The 19,081-nt window shown below is 42.9% G+C and overlaps 1 long non-coding RNA gene across 3 annotated transcripts; it reads right to left on the minus strand.

Moving 5' to 3' along the window:
* Positions 1-1,288: 1,288 nt before the first annotated feature.
* On the minus strand, positions 1,289-18,519 carry LOC104831971. 3 transcript variants are annotated; one of them, XR_774368.1, is made up of 5 exons: positions 17,561-18,519; positions 16,968-17,122; positions 12,427-12,772; positions 11,013-11,125; positions 1,289-3,068 (listed from the first exon to the last, which is right to left on the minus strand). It is a non-coding gene; the product is annotated as an uncharacterized LOC104831971 (long non-coding RNA). The 3 variants fall into 3 exon arrangements; XR_774369.1 differs by lacking the exon at positions 11,013-11,125; XR_774367.1 differs by lacking the exon at positions 1,289-3,068 and having other exon boundaries at positions 9,878-11,125.
* Between the last annotated feature and the right edge of the window lie 562 nt (positions 18,520-19,081).

Here is a 19,081-nt window from a genome sequence, read left to right on the forward strand (position 1 = left end):
CTGTGTTTTGTGAATACATTTTTTCCTATTATACAATCTGAAAAAATAATGGTTTTGTTCTAATGTAATTGTGAGAATCAAATTTATATACAAGACCTTTAGAAAACAGAGACCCACCTCTAAATGCAAAGAACAAACATTTGCATTACCTATTTATATTAAAATATGCAGAAATTTCCAAAGTATTCAGTCAACTTATAAATTTTTATAACTTCTTCAAATTGTTAACATTTTTTTAACACACAGCATTATTTCAGCTTTGTGGAAGGCTCAATAACAATCTTTCTGGTCTGGAAAAAAGGAAAGAACATTATAATAAAGAATGCAGAATAAATAAAAACAAAACAGTACAAGCCGTACATCCACACATACAAAGACAACTTTCATGATGAGCTATAAGCAATTATAATAACACAATGTGCTGCATGTTGATTTCACCAGTGAAAAGAATTTCTCCAGTTATTGAAGACTTTCCTGGCAGAATTTCAGAAAAAAAAAATTCTGACATTCTCCCAATCTGACTTCTGTGCAATGCAAGTCATGCACATTTTAAACACCGATGAATAATACTGCCTTTCTTCTGCGAACTGTTAACAGCTGTAGAAACTATTATAGCCCGCTTAAAATCATGTCTCTGTAGTCAATACTCTCCAGACACTTAGCAATACTAAAGCTATTCCTGGGGCTAAACTAGAATTGCTATGTGAGTACAAAGTTTGATTTATGTTGAAATGAAACAACAAACATCTGATCTTTCCTTTTGTTAAATACCCATTCATATAAACACGAGTATCAGCTGCATAACTAGAAAATGATGTACCAAATTTACAGAAATTAGACAAAGGAAGACCACCCACAGTTACCTTCAAGAAATAAAGATTTGTCAGAGGGTGAAAGACTGCTGGTGGAGATACTTTATACAGTTGTGGCTGCCCTAATGTCCTCATGGTGAGGCTGTGGTTTATGAGAGTGATGTTTCATGAATCTAATTTTTCAAGTCTTCTGAAACACACAAAATTGATCAGCAGCCCAGTACCATATCTTCGCAATGCTCATTATCAGCTGCTCTCAGACTGATCACACAGTGGACTGCCTAATAAAATCGTCCAGATGCATCCAAGAGGAAGTCAAAGTCTCTGTGTGCTAATGTTATTCTTTCGCATCCCAAAGCACAGGTGGGAACAGGAGAAATGCTCAGTTGTGGTTCCTCTGACATTTTTGAAATGATGATTGGGAAGAGAGAGGAAAAGATGCAAGTGGAACAAAAGCAAACCTTAAAATACATGTAAAAGTTCAGATACATTCTATGAGTTCACGTACATTACTAACATGTGCTGAAAATAGTTTTGATTCCTCACTCCAACAAACTGCCACCAAAGTTCCTTTATTTTTTTATACATCTTCACCTTTCAAGAAATGAAAACACATGAGTAAATACAATCAGATTTGTGGAGAGTTTGTGATCTCTGACAAATATAGCAATTAATTTGACCAGTTGCAATAATAAAGTGAGGGTTAAGCTAACTTGAAGTAAGAAACTCTTCCTCCAGAAGAGTACCATAAATGGATCAGGAAGATTTTAACAGCCTCAAATTAATGCTCTGACTTCTGCTAGATTAATTTTAAGTCTTTAGCTGTTAAAGTATCTAGAAAGGTGAAAGATAAGCTAATTGTTCAGCTCATTACTAGTTTTTCTTCTGTCAGTAAATTACCTTTTTTAAAGCATCACATTTGCATCTTCTAATCAGAGCTCTTAGGGAAGTTTCAGTGTGCACCAGTATTTCCCCATGTTACACCGGTACGCCTCCACCTTCTGCAGCAGACATGCAAGCACTAGAATAGCCTGTCTGCCCTTCAGCTGCCCCAGATTTCATCAAACAGAGCCATCCACACACAGTCCCAGTGCTTGGCTGGGGAAAATGCTACCGGGTCATGCCTATGGCAAATTCAGTGTTGCTTTCCAAAAAGCCTCTGTTGTTAGTTCCACCAGCTAATCTTCACTCTGGGAACAGCCTTTACTGAAAATGCACATGCCTGTGCACATGAAAGTGCAGCTGCCCAAGGATAGGAACTCACTCTCACTAAAACCTGCACTCTCACTAAAACCACCACTGCTGTAATGGGACTGTGCAAGACTGAGGACTCCAGAGGCAAAACAAAGTTTGAAATTCCAAATGCAGACCTAACACACAGCAGAACTGCTGTAATTCTCTCTACTTCTGGGTCAAATTCAAGTTCTTATGCTGGGCTTGAGACCACTGTTATTTTTGGGAAAACTGCTTTTGACTTTGCTCAAGACCCCAGTTAGCATTTACACAGTCCTATCCCAGGATGCTCCCAATCCTTCTGCTTTTCCTGCTCCCTGCTCACTCACTCACTTCCATCTCCTTTTCTTCCCCCTGCTTTGAGCCTCACTCCACGCTGCCCTCTGGGCTAAGATCTTTCTCCCTGGGAAGGCTTTGGATGTTGTATCTCCACAAATCTGGGATAACACTCAGATTCAGTAAGAGTAAAGCTGACCCGTATCATTGAGTCTCTCTTGCCAAGTATCCTCTGTCCTTCCTCCTGCCTCTTTGAACAATCTCATCCTGTCTTTATTTAGCATCTGTAACTTCACTCCCTTATTCTCCTTAGCTGTTAGCCTACATTTCATATTTGCTAATTTTGCCATACTTAGACTGAGAGCTCCTACAGGCAGAGTACAAAGTTGTTGGATTTTTCCTTCCTTTGTCTATAAAATGGTGTGCTATTTAAATGTTTTCCCATAACAATGGAAAGTCATGATCAGTTTCCAACACTAAAGCATATGGAAGGAGAAGGTGTGCACACAAGGGGCAAGGGGACCTGCTATTTTCTTAAATTTTAATAGGTACCTAAGAAATAACTTTTTTTCTCCAAAAACACTGACCATGTATAATGCAAAAAGATACTGTTTAGAAAAAAGCATAAAAAAAGGCACCAAGGTTACTAGTAGCCATCATATCCTTCGGTCTGGGAATTTCAGCTGGGCTCCGATTCTTAATTCAGCACAGTCACAAGGCAACACTGCAATTACAATCCTCCAGGGGCTGCAAATGAAAAAAAAGTTACGTTCAAATCAACCGATTTCCAAGGTCACACACTTGAGATCAGGGCAGCAGGGAACCAAACAGCCTTACAAAACTTACAAAATAAGTACAAATCATGCAACTAGGAAGTTCTCACAGGTATTGTCCTAACAACAACCTGATTTGCTAAATTCAGTGGTCAGTAGTTCCACTGAACAGAGTAAGAAAAATTAGGCTGTGAGTTACAAGGGCAGATAATTTACAATGGGAGGCTGACAGCAGACCACATGGAAAATTAAGCGGCTTGGACTGCAGACAAGCTTAAAAAGAGAGTGAAGCAATGGCTATTTTGAGAATCCCTACTGGGCACAAAACAGCATTCTGCTACGGAGTGCTGATGACATACGTGAAACACACTAATGGCTGCGACATAGGCAGAAAAAGTCAAATAGCCTTTCGATATAAAAAACAGATTTCAAGTTATTTCATCCATCACAAAAGAGAAATGAAACAGAAAAATCTCCAGCACGTAGGCACGCTGTAAATGTGAAAACAGAGCTTCCCACCAATGGATCAGGAAGATCTGATTCTTGGCACTAATTCTGGAAGGAGAAATCTTTTAGACAGGTTACCTCCTTACCTGCCTATGTGTAGAAAAGTCACTGATAACTGAAAAACTCTTAAGCAATCTTCTGTGCCACTCTTCTGTTACAATAATTACACATCCGTGCTCAGAACTGAATGGTATCTGGTCTCATTATCCTAACACATGTAACCATCCATCCAGACATTTACACTGTGCCTGTCATAGTGGGGAGGGACTACGAATAAGAACACACGGGGCAGACAATACCGTTAACGCTTCCCATTTTGGCTGGTATAGCTGTGTTAGTGCAGTCCACAGGCAGGTGCTGTCATTTCTGACAAGCCTGTTGGGTAACAGTGACAGGAATCTGTCAGATGCTGCCCACACGCGGGATGTGTCCTGCACGGCACACTGACCTCCTCTAAAGAAGTTTCACTTCAAAATTCTACTGAACATTTTACAAATACCAGTTGGCAGCATGCAATGTATCACAGAGAAAGGTAAAAGTGTAACGGTCAGGACAAAACAATAGGGAAATACCCTCGGAGGGCAGCAGTGGGCTTGCCGGAGCATGTGCTGTGCTTGGTCGGAGAAACGCGTTGGATCTTTGTGACGGAGGGACGCTTAGCCCATCAAACAAGGTAAAATGCTAAGGCACCTCTGTGCTTCTTGTGCAATTCCCTGACCCTGCAGTTGCCAGAAGATTAGTGCTGTCATAAAGATGACTTTAAAGCAGCCTCAGGCTTTGCCAAGAATAAACCATGAGTGCCTTTACCCTCACAAGATCGTATCCACACCGTGCGCAACTCCTTCTTCCCCAGGAAAAAGCCCTGTGCCGATGCATAAGGAGATGCGTGTCAAAGACCTTTGACATTGCCTCGATACAACCACACAGCCTGCCATCTGCTCTCCCTTTGGACAAGCAAATTCTGAGGAATCTACTTACTCCTGCTTCCTGCCTTCTTTATATCCCTTGAGGTGCAAAGCTGATGGAGATGAACAACCTGCACTTCCTAGGCAGGCAATAAAATATGGGATATGGGAGGCTCTCAACTAGCAGAAGAGCTTTTGCACACCTAGCCATGACAGCTCAGAGCGCTTCTGCTCCTGTGCAAGAAGTTATCAGACCCACAGCAGAACTTTAAACTTTAAGTTATCAGACTACCCACCAGAGCCTGTGAGACAAACGCGTGTGCTCCCTCTCCCCACCCTGCTGCAAGCAAGCTCTCCACTGCTGGGGAGGGATGTGTGGCAATACCTTCAGCTACACAAATAGATTTCGGACAGCTCTTCTGCAGCATCCTGGGAGCTTGGGTTCAGTACGGTACACAACAAGATAATTCCAGTATTGTCTCTTTAACAAAAAGTAAAATGTCTCTGAAATGGTGATTTTTGCTTTTGGAAATTGTATTAAGACCAGTGCAGAAACTGGTAGCAAAGTAGTGATTCATGAACACTAACAAAGTGATTCACCAGCCCCTTGCTAGGAAGTGACATCATCGCACCACACATCTCCATGAGAATGGCAGAAGAGAAGCATTGTCCCACAGGACAGGAAAGTGCTGGATTCTCCAAAAGAAAAGTACTAAATCTGCAGGTGTGTATGACAAACAAGATGGGGCAAATTGTCAGTGCTCTGGGCAGGGAGTCAGGTGCCTAGCACGGTGACTATCAGATGCTTGTAAGCACTACTGAAGAATACCAGAACATTTCCAATCTGGTCTGGGATAAATTGCAAGCTCTGGGTATATTGTACAATTACCCCACAGCCCAACCAGATTCTTCTCCACCTGATCCATCATTCCTCACTCCATCCCTCAAGCCACAGACGGTAAAATCCTTTCTTGCTCCCTGCTTAGCAGCCATATAGCAAGCATGCTCTCACATTCTCTGACCTCAGTCCCATACTCTCTGACCCACAATATTGCCTCCGCATCCCAAAATGGGCTCTTGGTCTTGCCAGGGATCTATACAACTTAGCTGTATGCCTGCTCCACCCCTATGCCCTGCCCAGCACCGTTCCCCAGGTGCTCCAGTGCTTCTCAGGTCAAAAGGCCCAGGACTGCTGCACATCCAGCTGGCCAAGGGAACACCAAAGCTCTTCTGATCCCTGTGCTACCCTGATTCTCACCTTGTGGCTCACATGAAGGAGAAGCTGAATGCACGTATGAAGCTGCTGGGGAGGCAGAAAGCAAGGGAGTTTTAGGTTTCAGCGTGTATGCCATATGTTGTCTTCAAGGGTGACACACTGGAAAACAGTTTTTTTCAGGTCTTACAACTGTACCTCATGTTGGACATGACCATGCTCTCTGCAGTTATTCTGGGCAGTATCAGCCTGTCAGCACCTCAAAGCCCTAAGCATGCTGCACTCAGCCCCTTGCAAAGCAGGCAGTAGTAGGCTTGCAGCTACATAACTACCAAACTCACGATGACAAGGTGACATTGCCCAGATTGGGAGGATTTTCTTTCTGTTAATCTTATTCCTTCTCCTCAGCCTGCCCTGTGTGCCAAGACATCAAAGTACCACCCCTCCAGTTCACGTGATGGTGATGCTTCTCCCTCACCTACAACTCTCCTTGCAAAAAACCTACACTTATGGCACCTAACATCAGCAGCCCCAAGCATTTGAAAGACAATAAAACCAGTGCTGCTTTCCTCCCCAGCCTGCTGCCCAGCTGTGCCAGACACAAGGGACACTTCAAATCCAGGGAACTGCCAGAGAAGAGTGGTGAATTTTTGAATCACTCAGTTTCTCCAAAACTCCCTTAACAATCTGCAGGAAGACTCGTGGGCCTGCTGCTATGCAGATCTGCTGGCCCACAGCATGCCAGAGGCTACTGTCAAATCAAGGCTTTAGGAGCAATCACAGAGCAGCAGGCACATCCAAGCAGCACTGGAGAAGTCATCTGCAAGGAAGAACAAGTCCCACGCCATATAACATGAAAGCAAGCTGTAAGTATTTATTCCGCTATCACTTCTAAACCCCCAGGGACTGGTCTTTTAATGCAACTCATATCCTCCAATCTAGGAACCTCAGTTCCCTGGAGACTGGTGCTGCAGACGCATAGACAGAGCTTAGAGCTGAGCAGCTCTGGGATTTCTGATGTATCCAGCCACAGTTGGTGCCAGCCAGAGTGACGCAGGACTCCTCATGCAATCCATCTGCTTCACTGGGTTCACCTAGAAAAGCAAGCCAGCCACCCACCAGCCTTTCAGCTCAGCCCTCAGTCACACCCAAACAGCAGAGTGGAAGGAAAGCTGCTCGCTCTGTTCCAGCAGTGCCCGCAGGCTCTGGCGCACTGACCAACAGCTCCTGTCCCAGAGAGCCTGCATCTAAAAGGACAAACAGTCAAAGGGAAGAGACACACACAAACGGGGAACTTGATCGCATGATTTTTCGGTGTGGTAGGGCACAAGAGAGACCATATTCTTGATACCGTTTCAGTGTTTCTGTATATTAGACAAGATCATAGGGGAACTCAATCAGCAACAGACAATGGAAATGCCCCTTCCTTTGGCCAAACACACAAAAAAAGCAGTGGGCCTGATTTACCACTGATGACACTTAGTTAACATCCATGTAACCCGAACAATTCTCACAGTTACTCCTCATATACTTAAATAAGAAGAAAATCTAATTTTCTGTCTGGCTGAGGGAAAAAGATACCGCTTTTGGAGTAAAAAAGCATAAGCAACCTGTTAGCAAGCATTTTAGAGAACATTTCACTTTGGTGAACATATTCCCTCGAGTAATATCTATGATCTAGATAAGCAGCAACTGTTGTACTCATCTCTAAAAATTATCAAGTATCATCAGTTAATGAGTCCTGCAGTACAGTGTTTCCATCCAAAGAGCCTCCTTGTTGTGCATATGCAGCACTCCATTAAAGTCATGGAGGCATACCTGAGACAGAGCAGACTGGAATAGATCACAGATACCCATTTTATATCAATTACCCTGAAAAGTGAATGGTTCAATTCTTCTGTGTAGTATAAAACCTCATGTACTACAGGAACAGAAGCTTAAAGGCCACATAGTACTTTCACTTTATGTGTGCACCTTCCAGTGATGTCAACTGGATGCGAGCTTCTGATTCTCAGCCAGTACAACTTTTGCCAGGAAGTATTTTCAAACATACCCCATCACCTCTGGGCTCACACTTATGTCCCAACAAAATCTGATGTCTCTCCACACCATCCACACTTGTACTGTCACTTTTACATGCTGGAAGGAAAAAAAAAAAAAAAAAAAAAAAAGCTTGCATAAGTAAAATTCACTTTGTCAAATTCTGGAGGCTCTTTGAATGATGAAAGCACTTTTAAATCTTGGCCTCAGCAAAAACGTTCTCTGCTCTCAGGAGTTTGAATGGGATGGCCACATTTCTAAGCATAAGAACAGCTGATAATTTGTGGTGAGATCACCACAGTTTAAAAATTTAACACCACGAAGATGGCTTAAGCCAACAGGTATCATTTCACCACAGGGTGTGAGAGCAGAGTTCCTGAAGTTCAGCTGGTTCCTGAAGCGCAGCTGAGGAGTGACAGTGTGTTAAGTTACAGCAGTGTGATTGCTTCTAATCATCTCTTTTATATTCTAAGAGCTAAACTATCCTTGTTCCAAGGCATGGGTCAAAATATTGCAAGAGATGCAGGGGATAGAGCAGAAGAAAGGGGTTTTTTCAACTTGTTATGCTTTCCAAAAGTTTTCAGATTCTGCACATAGAGTTAACCAATTTTATAATTTTGCTTACATCAGAACATCCTTTATATCAGAATAACAACTTCTTGTTATCAACCCCTTTGTTTTTAACTCTAGTTATATGCCACCCCCTTGAAGTAAAATAGCTCAGATTCACCCATAAAGATTGAGATGAGATAATGGAAACAAAAGATAATGAATCAACTGGTTTTGTACACAAAATAAGCATCTGTAATTACAAAGCAGCCAATGCGCTGACTCTGCCTTGAGTTACGTTACACACTGGCCCCTTGGATCCCAGGACTTAAAATCACCTTTGCTCTCCCTGTCACAGGTCAAGTACAGCTCAGCCAAACCAGGAGATCTGTGCCAAACAGTTTGTATTTCCAACAATTAAATATTGAATTCTCCTTTAATAAGTCAGTTAGGAGTCATGCTTGCACAATTATTTGCATACACAGACACTTTATTTCAGCCCCAAATACAAAAAGCTATTAACAGTTGGCCAGATTCTGCTCTCATTTGCCCTAATGCAAACCCACGTCATTTCCACTAAGATCAGTGGAACTTGAGTTTCGTACCACACATGGGAGAGCAGAACTCCTTTTTCACTGAGGCAACTGACATTGCCAGTGAGTTGCTGCGCCTGCGGTGCACGTGGCCTGGAGGTTTCCGTTCTGCTGCGCACGCCGCCTCCTCTGCTCACTGCAGTCCCGCCGTATCCCTCGCAGGCTTTTATTTTAAATGGACCTTGTTTCACAGACAGACCAGAGCAGGTTACTTATTCCCCGTAATTCATTGGATTTACAAGAAGCACGCCAGCTGAGTAACACTGAACAAAAGACAAAATTGTTTCTACAGTGTATCTACACACAATAAAATGAACCAATCAAGCAAACAAACTGTACACAACATGCCTGATTATTAACTGAAACCAGAAGAAACGCTCTTTAGTACTTCCAGTGCTTATAAATGCATGCTTATGTCCTAAGTAGCCTTGAGATTCCAGCAATTACTTAGTCCTCAAAACTTTGAGCCAAGTTTTCTCCACAGTATTTACTCCCTGGGGCTCACAAGAGGTAACAGATAACTGGTCTCCAACCCTGTTTCTTCAGAGCTCTCCACACTGGGGGCAGATTTTGCTCATTCTCCCTGACAGATCACCTAGTTTAACTTCTGGATTCCCTTCATTTGCTATACGTCACAGCCACTCTCACACTCCCAGGCATGGTACCATTCCCCATGTAACACCTGGCCAGTGAGGGACAGGCAGCTGGGTGCCAGGGGACACCAGGAACTGTGGCACTGGGAAGCAAGCACTCTGCTGCCAGTCAGGAGGCAATTACGAGCACAAGAGCATGCACAGCAACAGTCTGAGAGAACAGAAATCTTAATCCTGGGGTCCCTGCATGCCCACAATAGCTGGGTTAGGAGTTATGCTCTTCTACAGATAGTGTGTTTAGAAGTTCGTAATCATTGCTTTGTGCTTTTATTTCTTTCTGGTAGTGTAATAATGCAATTCCCAGTTATAAAAAATGTGACTGTTTGCGACCGTGATAAGGTATGTCCAGAGGTACAGCCCTTGCTACAAAACACACAAAGAGTGCTGGCCAAGCAAGCTCTCATTCCTCCCAGCAGGCTGTCTGACCTCAGACAGGATTCACACGCCACCCCGTGCAGCAGCATCCCACAGGATTATGTATCCTTCTGCCGACGCAGTTTTCTGCCACCTTGCATGACCACACCAAAAGCCACATAGCCCAAGAGGCAAACGCCCCCAAACAATTCCCCTTACATAAAGGGAAAAGTGATTTATTACACAAATACAAGGCACAGTGAATCACCCCAGCTTGACTACTTATCCATGTCAAAAAAACCAGTGCTACTTTCAAGGGCCCTCTTCTGCCACCCTTCCACTGAATAATTTGAGGGGAAAAACTTGACACACGTCACAGCACAATATTTCTGATGCTAATTCACGTGTCTTCTTTTCCCTACTAGAATTCATGGAAGCAGAAGATTGTCACATTTTTCAAGTGGAAGATGCTAAGAACTGGGTTTCAGCTCTCTGGTAAACCTGGAAAACAAGGCAAGGGGCCAGCTCCTCTGTGCGCAAACCCCCAGTGACTCAGCTGAAGCATATGTAGATGAGGCGAGAACCAAGAGAGTCGGATAATCCCATTCCAATTGTGTACAGCCAGATTTGTAAAGAGAGAAACTGGTCACTATTTTTGAAATGGAGTATTACCATCTCAGTAAAGCAGCAGTATGACTCCAAGGCATTCAACGTTTTAATTCTCAGACAAAGCTAGGGTAAAAGCACATCAGATTTACAAAACGGCTCTTAACTGCTTGGAAAGGACAACTGTAAGGCTGCTTGGGCAACCTTGCTTGTACCTTCTTGTATAAGGAATCCGTGGCTGGACACTACAACATACTATTCCCCTATAATGTAGTCTACTATTAGCTTCATATCCTTCCATTCCGCCTCAAATACCCATGTGCTGACACAGCATATATACGGTTTACATGTATGTTTTGTTTAGCACAAAACAAGGAACAGCGCTGCATTTAGCATTCAGTTTTAACACTGTATATACACAAACATAAATGCAGATAACCTTGAGAAATCAGGTACACATGTGAAAGAAGTTGTAATACTCTCCCAAATATTTCTCACCATTCCTGGAATCCCTTCCGAAGTCTCCCTAGTAGCATCAGTACAAGTCCAAAAGGCTACACAAATAAGGCCCTCGCTCCCCTGGCACACCAGCAAGAACTCGTCCCAACACTCTGTAATAAGGATAAAGCTTTCAGCTTTAGCTCAAAAGTCACAAGGACTACAGCCTACCACAGGAAGACAGCAGAAGAGATCAAGGGCATCCCCAGAGACTTTGTTAAGTGAAAAAAAGTAAAGTGTGCAAAGTCACTCAACTGTTTTGTGGACTTGCAGTTCTGTTGGCATCCTTGTACAGTGTCATAAATTTAAGTGTATACATAAAAATACAAATACAAATAAAAATACAACCCTGCCATGAGTTCCATGTGAACAGCTCTCTGTAAGCAACATCAACTCCTTCTATGTGCACGGCCTTGCCTATACAGGGCTCTCTGTGGACTGTAAACTATGTACATAAATGCTGGTAAAGTGTGTTTACATAATATGTAAATAGATAAAGAAAAGTACATTCACACCAACTACTGAGGAAAGAAAACAAATCGTTTCTCTACTGCTAAAAGTACTGAATCACTTACCATCTGGTTTGGGGGATAAAAAAGACTCAGTCCAATTCAGCTACAAAGAAAATCCTGTCTAAAAAAAGTAATCACATGCTAGATCCCCCTAAGTTCAATTTCCAATCATTTTAACATTGAGAGTTTTGTTTTCCTGAAGGAAAAAAAAAACCCACCCCCCCAAAAAACAGTAAGAAGGGTATGTGGCTTGTTAGGCCCTGATCCTGCAAGCTCTAAATACTTAGCTATGGGGAATAGTGGAAGATATTTTTCAGGAAAAAGCTGAGTCTCTGCATAAGTTTCTGCTGGAATGCATCCTAATTTTCCAAGACAAATCTGCCACACTTTTGCTACCATGTCGTGAAATGCAAAAGTAAAATCTAGATACTAAATATCTGAACTAATTTCCCTTTATACTTTGGTAAAGTTTGGGGTTTTTCCTCAATCATCTGAAGATACACCTATGCACACTGTAGCATAGTGCAGAAGTGGTATGTTACTGACAAGTATGTTATTCTAACTGAAAAAGAACATGTGGTCATGTAAATACTCTGAGTACTAGAGCACAACCAGCAAAGGTCATGTTTATAGCTCTGGCAAGCATTTGTCATTTCCAAATTTGTGACTCTTCACTTTGTCCTCAAACATATAATTACTTTCTTAATTTTTTAAAGAAACTAAAATTTTTGTATCATCATTTCAACTCACACTTCAAAACCTAGCCTACACATAGCACTGATTTTCCAAATGCCTTTGTATGTTCCCTTTAACAGTTGTGCATCCCACAACTGTAGGTCACAGAACCAAACTGCCCTGTTCCTTCCTTGCCTCATTCCCTCCACATTCAAATATCAACTCACCTCCGCATGCTGCTTCTCTGGAACACCCCCGTGACCTCATTCACTGACATTTCATCCACACTGGCATCTCTTCCTTCCTCCTCTTTTTCCTCGCCATTTCTTCTACTAATTGCCAACATTTTCTAACTGATGCTCTCGTATTTTAATACTTTTGTTCTTGGAAGTCATCAAAACCTGTTTGATAACCACAACTCTGAGATCAATACTGCTGCGTGGGCAGCTGTGACAGTCCTGTGGGTCCTGGCCTGTTTCTTCTGCTTCCCTCAGTCCACCTCCCTTGCTCAAACACTTGCATAAAATTTCATTCCTCTTCCCAGAGGCCTCAAGTTTAATATGGATCCTTTACCTATGGGACAAAGAAGGATTTCACTGGATTTACCGATTAACCTAAACATACAAACACCTAAAAACACTGAAAGAAATTTCCCTGTCCCACTAAATACCTTATCCACTAAATTTTTCTGTTCACCTCTTCTGCTGAACACTAAGTCCTTCCATGAAAAAACCTATCTAATATTTATTTAAAATAGAAAAATGTCCCTTGGCTATTCCTTAAAAATTACTTATTCTTTCCTTCTTAAATTTAGCACTACTGATTAACCTGTATAGATCTCCACTAGGATAAATTTGATCCCAAATCATTAAGAAGTGAAATAGTTCTCTTTCTTCCTGAAAAGAGATTCTTAAAATAATGTGTTACATGTATAACCAAAGGCAATCAAGTTACTATGGCTTCACGCGTTACTGCTTATCACCTGTGTGACGACCATACCCAGTCCTCGCTCGTGATTGTGAAAAAGAAAGGCTTAGCTTAAAGATAGTCTGTGCTAAAGCATTTTTGGCAGCAAGGGAAGGCTGCGAGTGAGCACCAAGCAGGTTACAGTGACTCAGCTGCACTCTGGCTTAACTCTTTAAGCCAGAGAAATAGGATTACTTTAGACCTTGCTAGCCTTAGCATAGCACAAGCAGCGGTAGACCCACACCTCAGACCCTCTGGGACCCCAGAGTTAGTAAACTATCTACTGCCAACCCTCAGACTCCAACAGAGCAGAATCACACCCTACCCTAGTACAAAAGTGCTCATAGACCGCACCCATCTCAAAGCAGGCAAAAGTAAATACAGCACTGAAGTCAGTGATAATGGGAGAACAGACACGCAGAGGGAGAAACATAAGGCTGCAAGGGGGCAGGTTTCCTCATCCCTGCCCGACAACGAGGACTCTGTAGAGCCTTTGTACGCTAAGCGGGCCCTTCCCCTGGGTCGTATCAACAAAACCTTCCCTTGCCATTTGAAAGACAGCTGCTGAGGGGAGGGCTGAAGGCCAAGGGAGCCGCTTCCAAACAGAGGTGACCTTCCAAGCTTTCTCCCACCCTCCGCTCTCCCACTGAGTGACCAAATGGGACCCTCGGGATTCTCTGAAAAAGTAACAGAGAGAAAAAAAAACACGTGGAGTTTGGCACTGATGTAACAGAGGCCGGAGGGGCCTTATGGGTCTGGCAGCCAGCGACAGGGACACAATTCAAAGGACCTACAGGGAACTGTTTTCAGAACTGGTGGAGAGGGCCACGCTCTGAGCCCAAGAAACCACCCAGTGCCACTGGCACTGGGTGGCTCCTCTCCTGGTGGCTCCTCTCCGGCATGCCTGGAGCAGCAGGGGGACGACACGGCACCCTGCACTCACTGCCTGCAACAGCAGGACAGTCTCGGGTGCTCCACTTCACCGCTAGCTGGGACCTGCCAGGGAGGAAACAGACCCTTCCTGCTAGTAAAGCATCAAGACTGGAGCCAAGCGTGACTTTCATTCTGTACCAACTATCCCAGGAAACAGATTTTAACTTTCCCAACAGGTAGAGTCACCATTTAAATGAACAGTAATTTATATCAGTAAAATGATAAATGACTTCTATGCATTTTGCTGCTTTTGAATGCGCTTATGTAAAATATCAAATATCAAAATTATTTTAGTACAGCCAGAGATGAAGATACGAAGGGAAGAAATCACAGGTAAACATACCACATCTTTAACTGTGTCTTTTCTGCTGTCAGTTAAAAAAACTAAAAGTGATGGTCCAAATTACAGTATTCCGTACATTGTAAGATTAACCAGTTTAATCAATGATTCCCATTTATTTCTAATTACATTCCTCATAACATAGTATCCATATGCATTCCTGTTGATATTTTGAAAGTTATGCCAGTATTAAGAAAGAGTGATAATACAGCTTTTTGTGGACTCAGAATTACACTTGCAAATTGAGCTGTGGGTTTCTTTCATCTCAGTAATTAACAAAAAAAATCTTTTTTTACCTTCCTGCCTGTATCTGAGCACTCAGGATTAGGGGCGGGCAGTTCAACAATACTCTTGAATATATTTTTAGCTCATATTTTTCCCAGACTATATAATCAGATTATCTTTAGAAAACATTAAACATACATGAAAAACTTAGAAAAGTCAAGTAACAACTCTTTCCACAACCATTAGAGGATTTCTCCCTCTCGCTCTCTCTCTTTTTTGTCACCACTGCATACAACTGGCGAAAGTATCGTGCAGCTCCACAGCTGCAGTGGCTAAGAGTGTCACCACACAAGCAGCTCTGTCCAGAGATGCCTTCCTGCAAACTACATGCCAAGAAGGGAGCGCATGAAGGGAGGGCAGCTTCTAACCACACTGGTAAACGTCTTCTGCCTCACATCCAGGACTGGTCCTAGACAGTCAAGAGTGTTCACAAGGAATAAGGCCATGACGAACTCAGAGCACCCATCACCAGCAGCATCAGAGACATCAGCAGAGATCTGATTTGCACCAGTGGAAAACATGAAATTAGTGGAGCTAAACTCAGAAGATCAGAATGAGACTCATTATGTCTGCAAATTCATGCACAGGGAGTTGCATGCTGCACCGCCTTTCCTACTCTGAGTCACTCCAACTCCTGCTCTAGGCTGTTCAGTGGCAAACTGTGAATAAAACTCATTAATGATGCGCTTTATATAGAAATAGTGCATTTAACTGAGAGGCTACAACAAATGAAGAGTGCAGCGAGGGGTGAATTACGTGGTTAATGGAATACAGGATGTGTGTCAGTAAAGAAGTGGTAAAGGTGGGTGGGATTCTTAATGTTACATAGATCTGCTTGAAGTTTGGTATATATATGAACCTAATTCCCCTTTTGATTTTGGTACCGTTATATCTAGCACTCCTATGTGTTTCTACTGATATATAAATTCTCTGATGAATAACTGATAATCAACTTTCTTTTACGTAAGCCGTTATTGGAGAACCAGCAAATATTAGAGACATGTTGTTTGTCTTATCTCTTTTTAGTCTTGTTCTAATCTGAATCATGTTTGGCTAGCATTCGTATCTATCTCCTTGACTGGTGGTAGCTATAAAAAAAATAATATATATACATGCCCTTGCAGAACCAGTGGCAGGAACAGTGCAAAAAAGACATTCTTTGACACAGATTCCTACTTTTTGCCCTACGTAAACTCATATCTGCAGCTGTTGGCAATGTTATAATGGAGGACGGTTTCTGTACTGCCTGTCCAAGTTCTATACCTCGTAAAATATTCTAGCATCGTGACATAACATTTAGTTACAGCTAACAACTGCCCTTCTAAGCAGGTGGCTGTCATTTTCATCCATTCAAGACTAGTGTTTTACCTGATGGTTACAGGTAATTCTAACTTCTCAAACCAAATTAAGTGTATCTGGGAAGCAACCCCTACAAGAAAGTGAAAATAAACATGGGATATTTCACAAACTTGGGGGGAATTGTAATACATAACAGCAACAAAGAAGCAAGAAGCTGAAAAACTGTCAATCCCACAGGAGAGTTCAGGTAGAAAGGAGAGGACCCTAGAAGTATGGGAGGTTGGGCAGGAGAAAATACCTGTAACACTTCTCAACACATTCTTTTTCAGGAGGGGGGACATGACACGACACGACACAACAGGGACCAAATACAGCAGACCAAAACTGTAACCTGAACCTGACCTCCCTCACACTGGTCATATCAAAACTACTGAGCTGAACTTTGGTCATTGCATCACTGACACAAAGCAATCTCAAAGCCCAGCCAAGCAACTACACCGTGATTTTTTTTTTTTTTTTCTTCACATGCGCTCAAGATGGTAGAGGCCAGCTAAGAATATGGCCATTCAGCAGAAAAAATGTGTCAATTTAATTGTCAGTTGGCTGGACAGCTTCTTTGCTTTTGAGGTTTTTGGGTTTGGTTTGGTTTTTTTTTTAATATTACTGCACTGAAAAAGGTAGGTGTGATATAGCATTTAACTGGAACATTTAAGTGCCAAGGACATATTTTTGTCTGTTAGAAATGGAAATCAATACAGTAGTTAAAAACATTGAGGATCATAAGGTGATCAGTTATGCAAAATATAAACCTTATCACTGATGTAACATGGCACTGGGAATATTCACACAAAGATGTTCTTAAAATCTGAATAAACATCCTCATACACAGGATGTGCAAGTCATGGTTTATAGAGCGATAAGCACTAAAAGGGTCAAGTAACTCACCTAATATCACCCAGCGAGTCAAGATCAGGCTGAGATCAGAACTCAGGATCCTGGTTTTCCATGCTCATCTTCCTTACAACTGCATGTTACTCCAAGCGCACGATGTCCTACCAATACCAAGCATTTTTGTGTCCACAAAATGGCTTATTTTTGTGCTGCATATAAAAAGAACCAGTGTGTTCAAAAGTGAGCATTCTAGCAATCACTTGCAAGCTTAAAATGTAATTGCTGAAGCAGGACACAAATGGATAGCTTAAGCCAATAGAGAGATAATTTATCATTATCGCTAATAATGATAACTGCCAAAAATTCTAGTCCATACCTCCATAATTAAATTGACTGTCCCTGCAGAAGGGGACCAAATAGAAGAGCACACTGAACATGGAGCCTTCCAAATCCCTTGGTTTCTGACAAAATGCCAGTTGCCAATCAATGCAGCAGCCATGAGACTGTCAGTATCTTCAGCAGTTCACTCAGATACAGAAAGGCTCACAGGCCATTAAAGACGCTACCTCTCAACTCAAGACATCTGCCCCCTCATCCTAAGCACCCTGCCAGGCGGACCTGTTCCTGCCAGGTATAGAAACGCTCACCTGATCTTCACCCCATGCTCCCATCACTGCCACTGGAAAGAGAAATGACTTAAAACGTCGGTGTGTGAACATGAAACAGCTGAATATTGCAATGCTTTGTAGCTTCAGGTGGAACTCGAAAGCAGCAACTCGAATGAACATCCTCCTCTGCGAAGAGGAAGCAATAAAGCCATGACGTAAATTTGCATTCTGTGCACCAAACTTATTTATAGAGGGAGAGAAATAGGTTTGGGAAGAGAGAGTCAAGTCACTGATCTTTGTTTTCAGTATCCGTATTTCATCCTCTACTGGGCCATCACATGCTCACAACATCTATACTCCTGATTCACGTACAGTATTTCCGATTCATGTAGAGTATGTAAGAATACTACAAGGCCATGTGTATCTTACTGAAGTTTAATGCGTATCTTAAGACTTGAGTTTGCCTTTAATAAGAAAACACATTGGTTTACCATGTTTTTAAATTAATTTTTTTAACTTGGTGGGCTGCAGTCACTGGAGTCCTATTTGATTATCATTCAGCTGTTTTTCAGAATCCTAACCAGCTGGGCCCAGACCTACCGTGGTACTTAGGTCCTGAAGACCCACTTTAATCGAATTCAAGGTAGTATGAGCCTGTGAATTCTTGTGATCAGAGCCCAACTTTAACAAGTCCCAGCACTAACAGGTTAATTTCTGACTTCAAAACCACAATATTTTCCAGGCATGATCTGCTATGCAGCAGTCAGGCATATCAGAAACAAGGTAATAGGATCGTTGCCACAGATACATAAGTGAAATAAAATGTTGCATGTAAAGCCCTGGCAGAATAAATGCTGCACCCTTTTTGTACGTCAGCCTGAAACAACCACATGCAGGCTCCACCAGTCTGGAACTGAGCCAAAAGATTATCCATCCTTTCTGTCACACATGGATTCTCGGAGGATCAGCGTCTGGAACTCCATGTGCTCGTTCGATGTTCATCTGTGGTTAAAGATAATGAATTCAGATACAATCACACTCAACAGGGAGGATAAGGAGACACATCAAGGACAGCGCATGCCGTACAGCGAGACCTCGATCCAACACTCCAACGGGAAAGGCAGTGTCAGAAAGTTGAAATCTGACAAATTTGCCAAAACGGCTTAGCTGTAACAAGCCATCAGTGATCAAAAATAAACTGTTTACGTGGTCCCCGTTAGACGCCCGTGACACCGCGTTTGCCGCTCCCGTGCTGGGTTTTACTTGGCTAAACTGCAAGCCAAGCAAGGAGTTCCTCCTGCGCCTTCTCCTCACTCTCCCACAGCCACACGGCAGAAAACACGCGGCACGGCAACTTTGTTGATTGACTGTGGCTTCCCCGTCCGCGGCAGGCAGGGCACTGCGCAGACCCCCGTGGCGGGCGAGCCCCCCCACCACCCCCGCCGGCCGGGAGCGGGGCCGTGCCCGTCCCCGGGCCCCCGCAACCGGCGGGCAACGCCCGCCACCCCCACCGTCCCTCAGCGCCCGACTACGGGGGGGCCGGGGCTACGGAGGACGCTT

The sequence above is a fragment of the Haliaeetus leucocephalus genome, unplaced genomic scaffold (assembly GCF_000737465.1).
Source record: "Haliaeetus leucocephalus isolate CR32 unplaced genomic scaffold, Haliaeetus_leucocephalus-4.0 Scaffold229, whole genome shotgun sequence".
NCBI lineage: Eukaryota > Metazoa > Chordata > Aves > Accipitriformes > Accipitridae > Haliaeetus > Haliaeetus leucocephalus.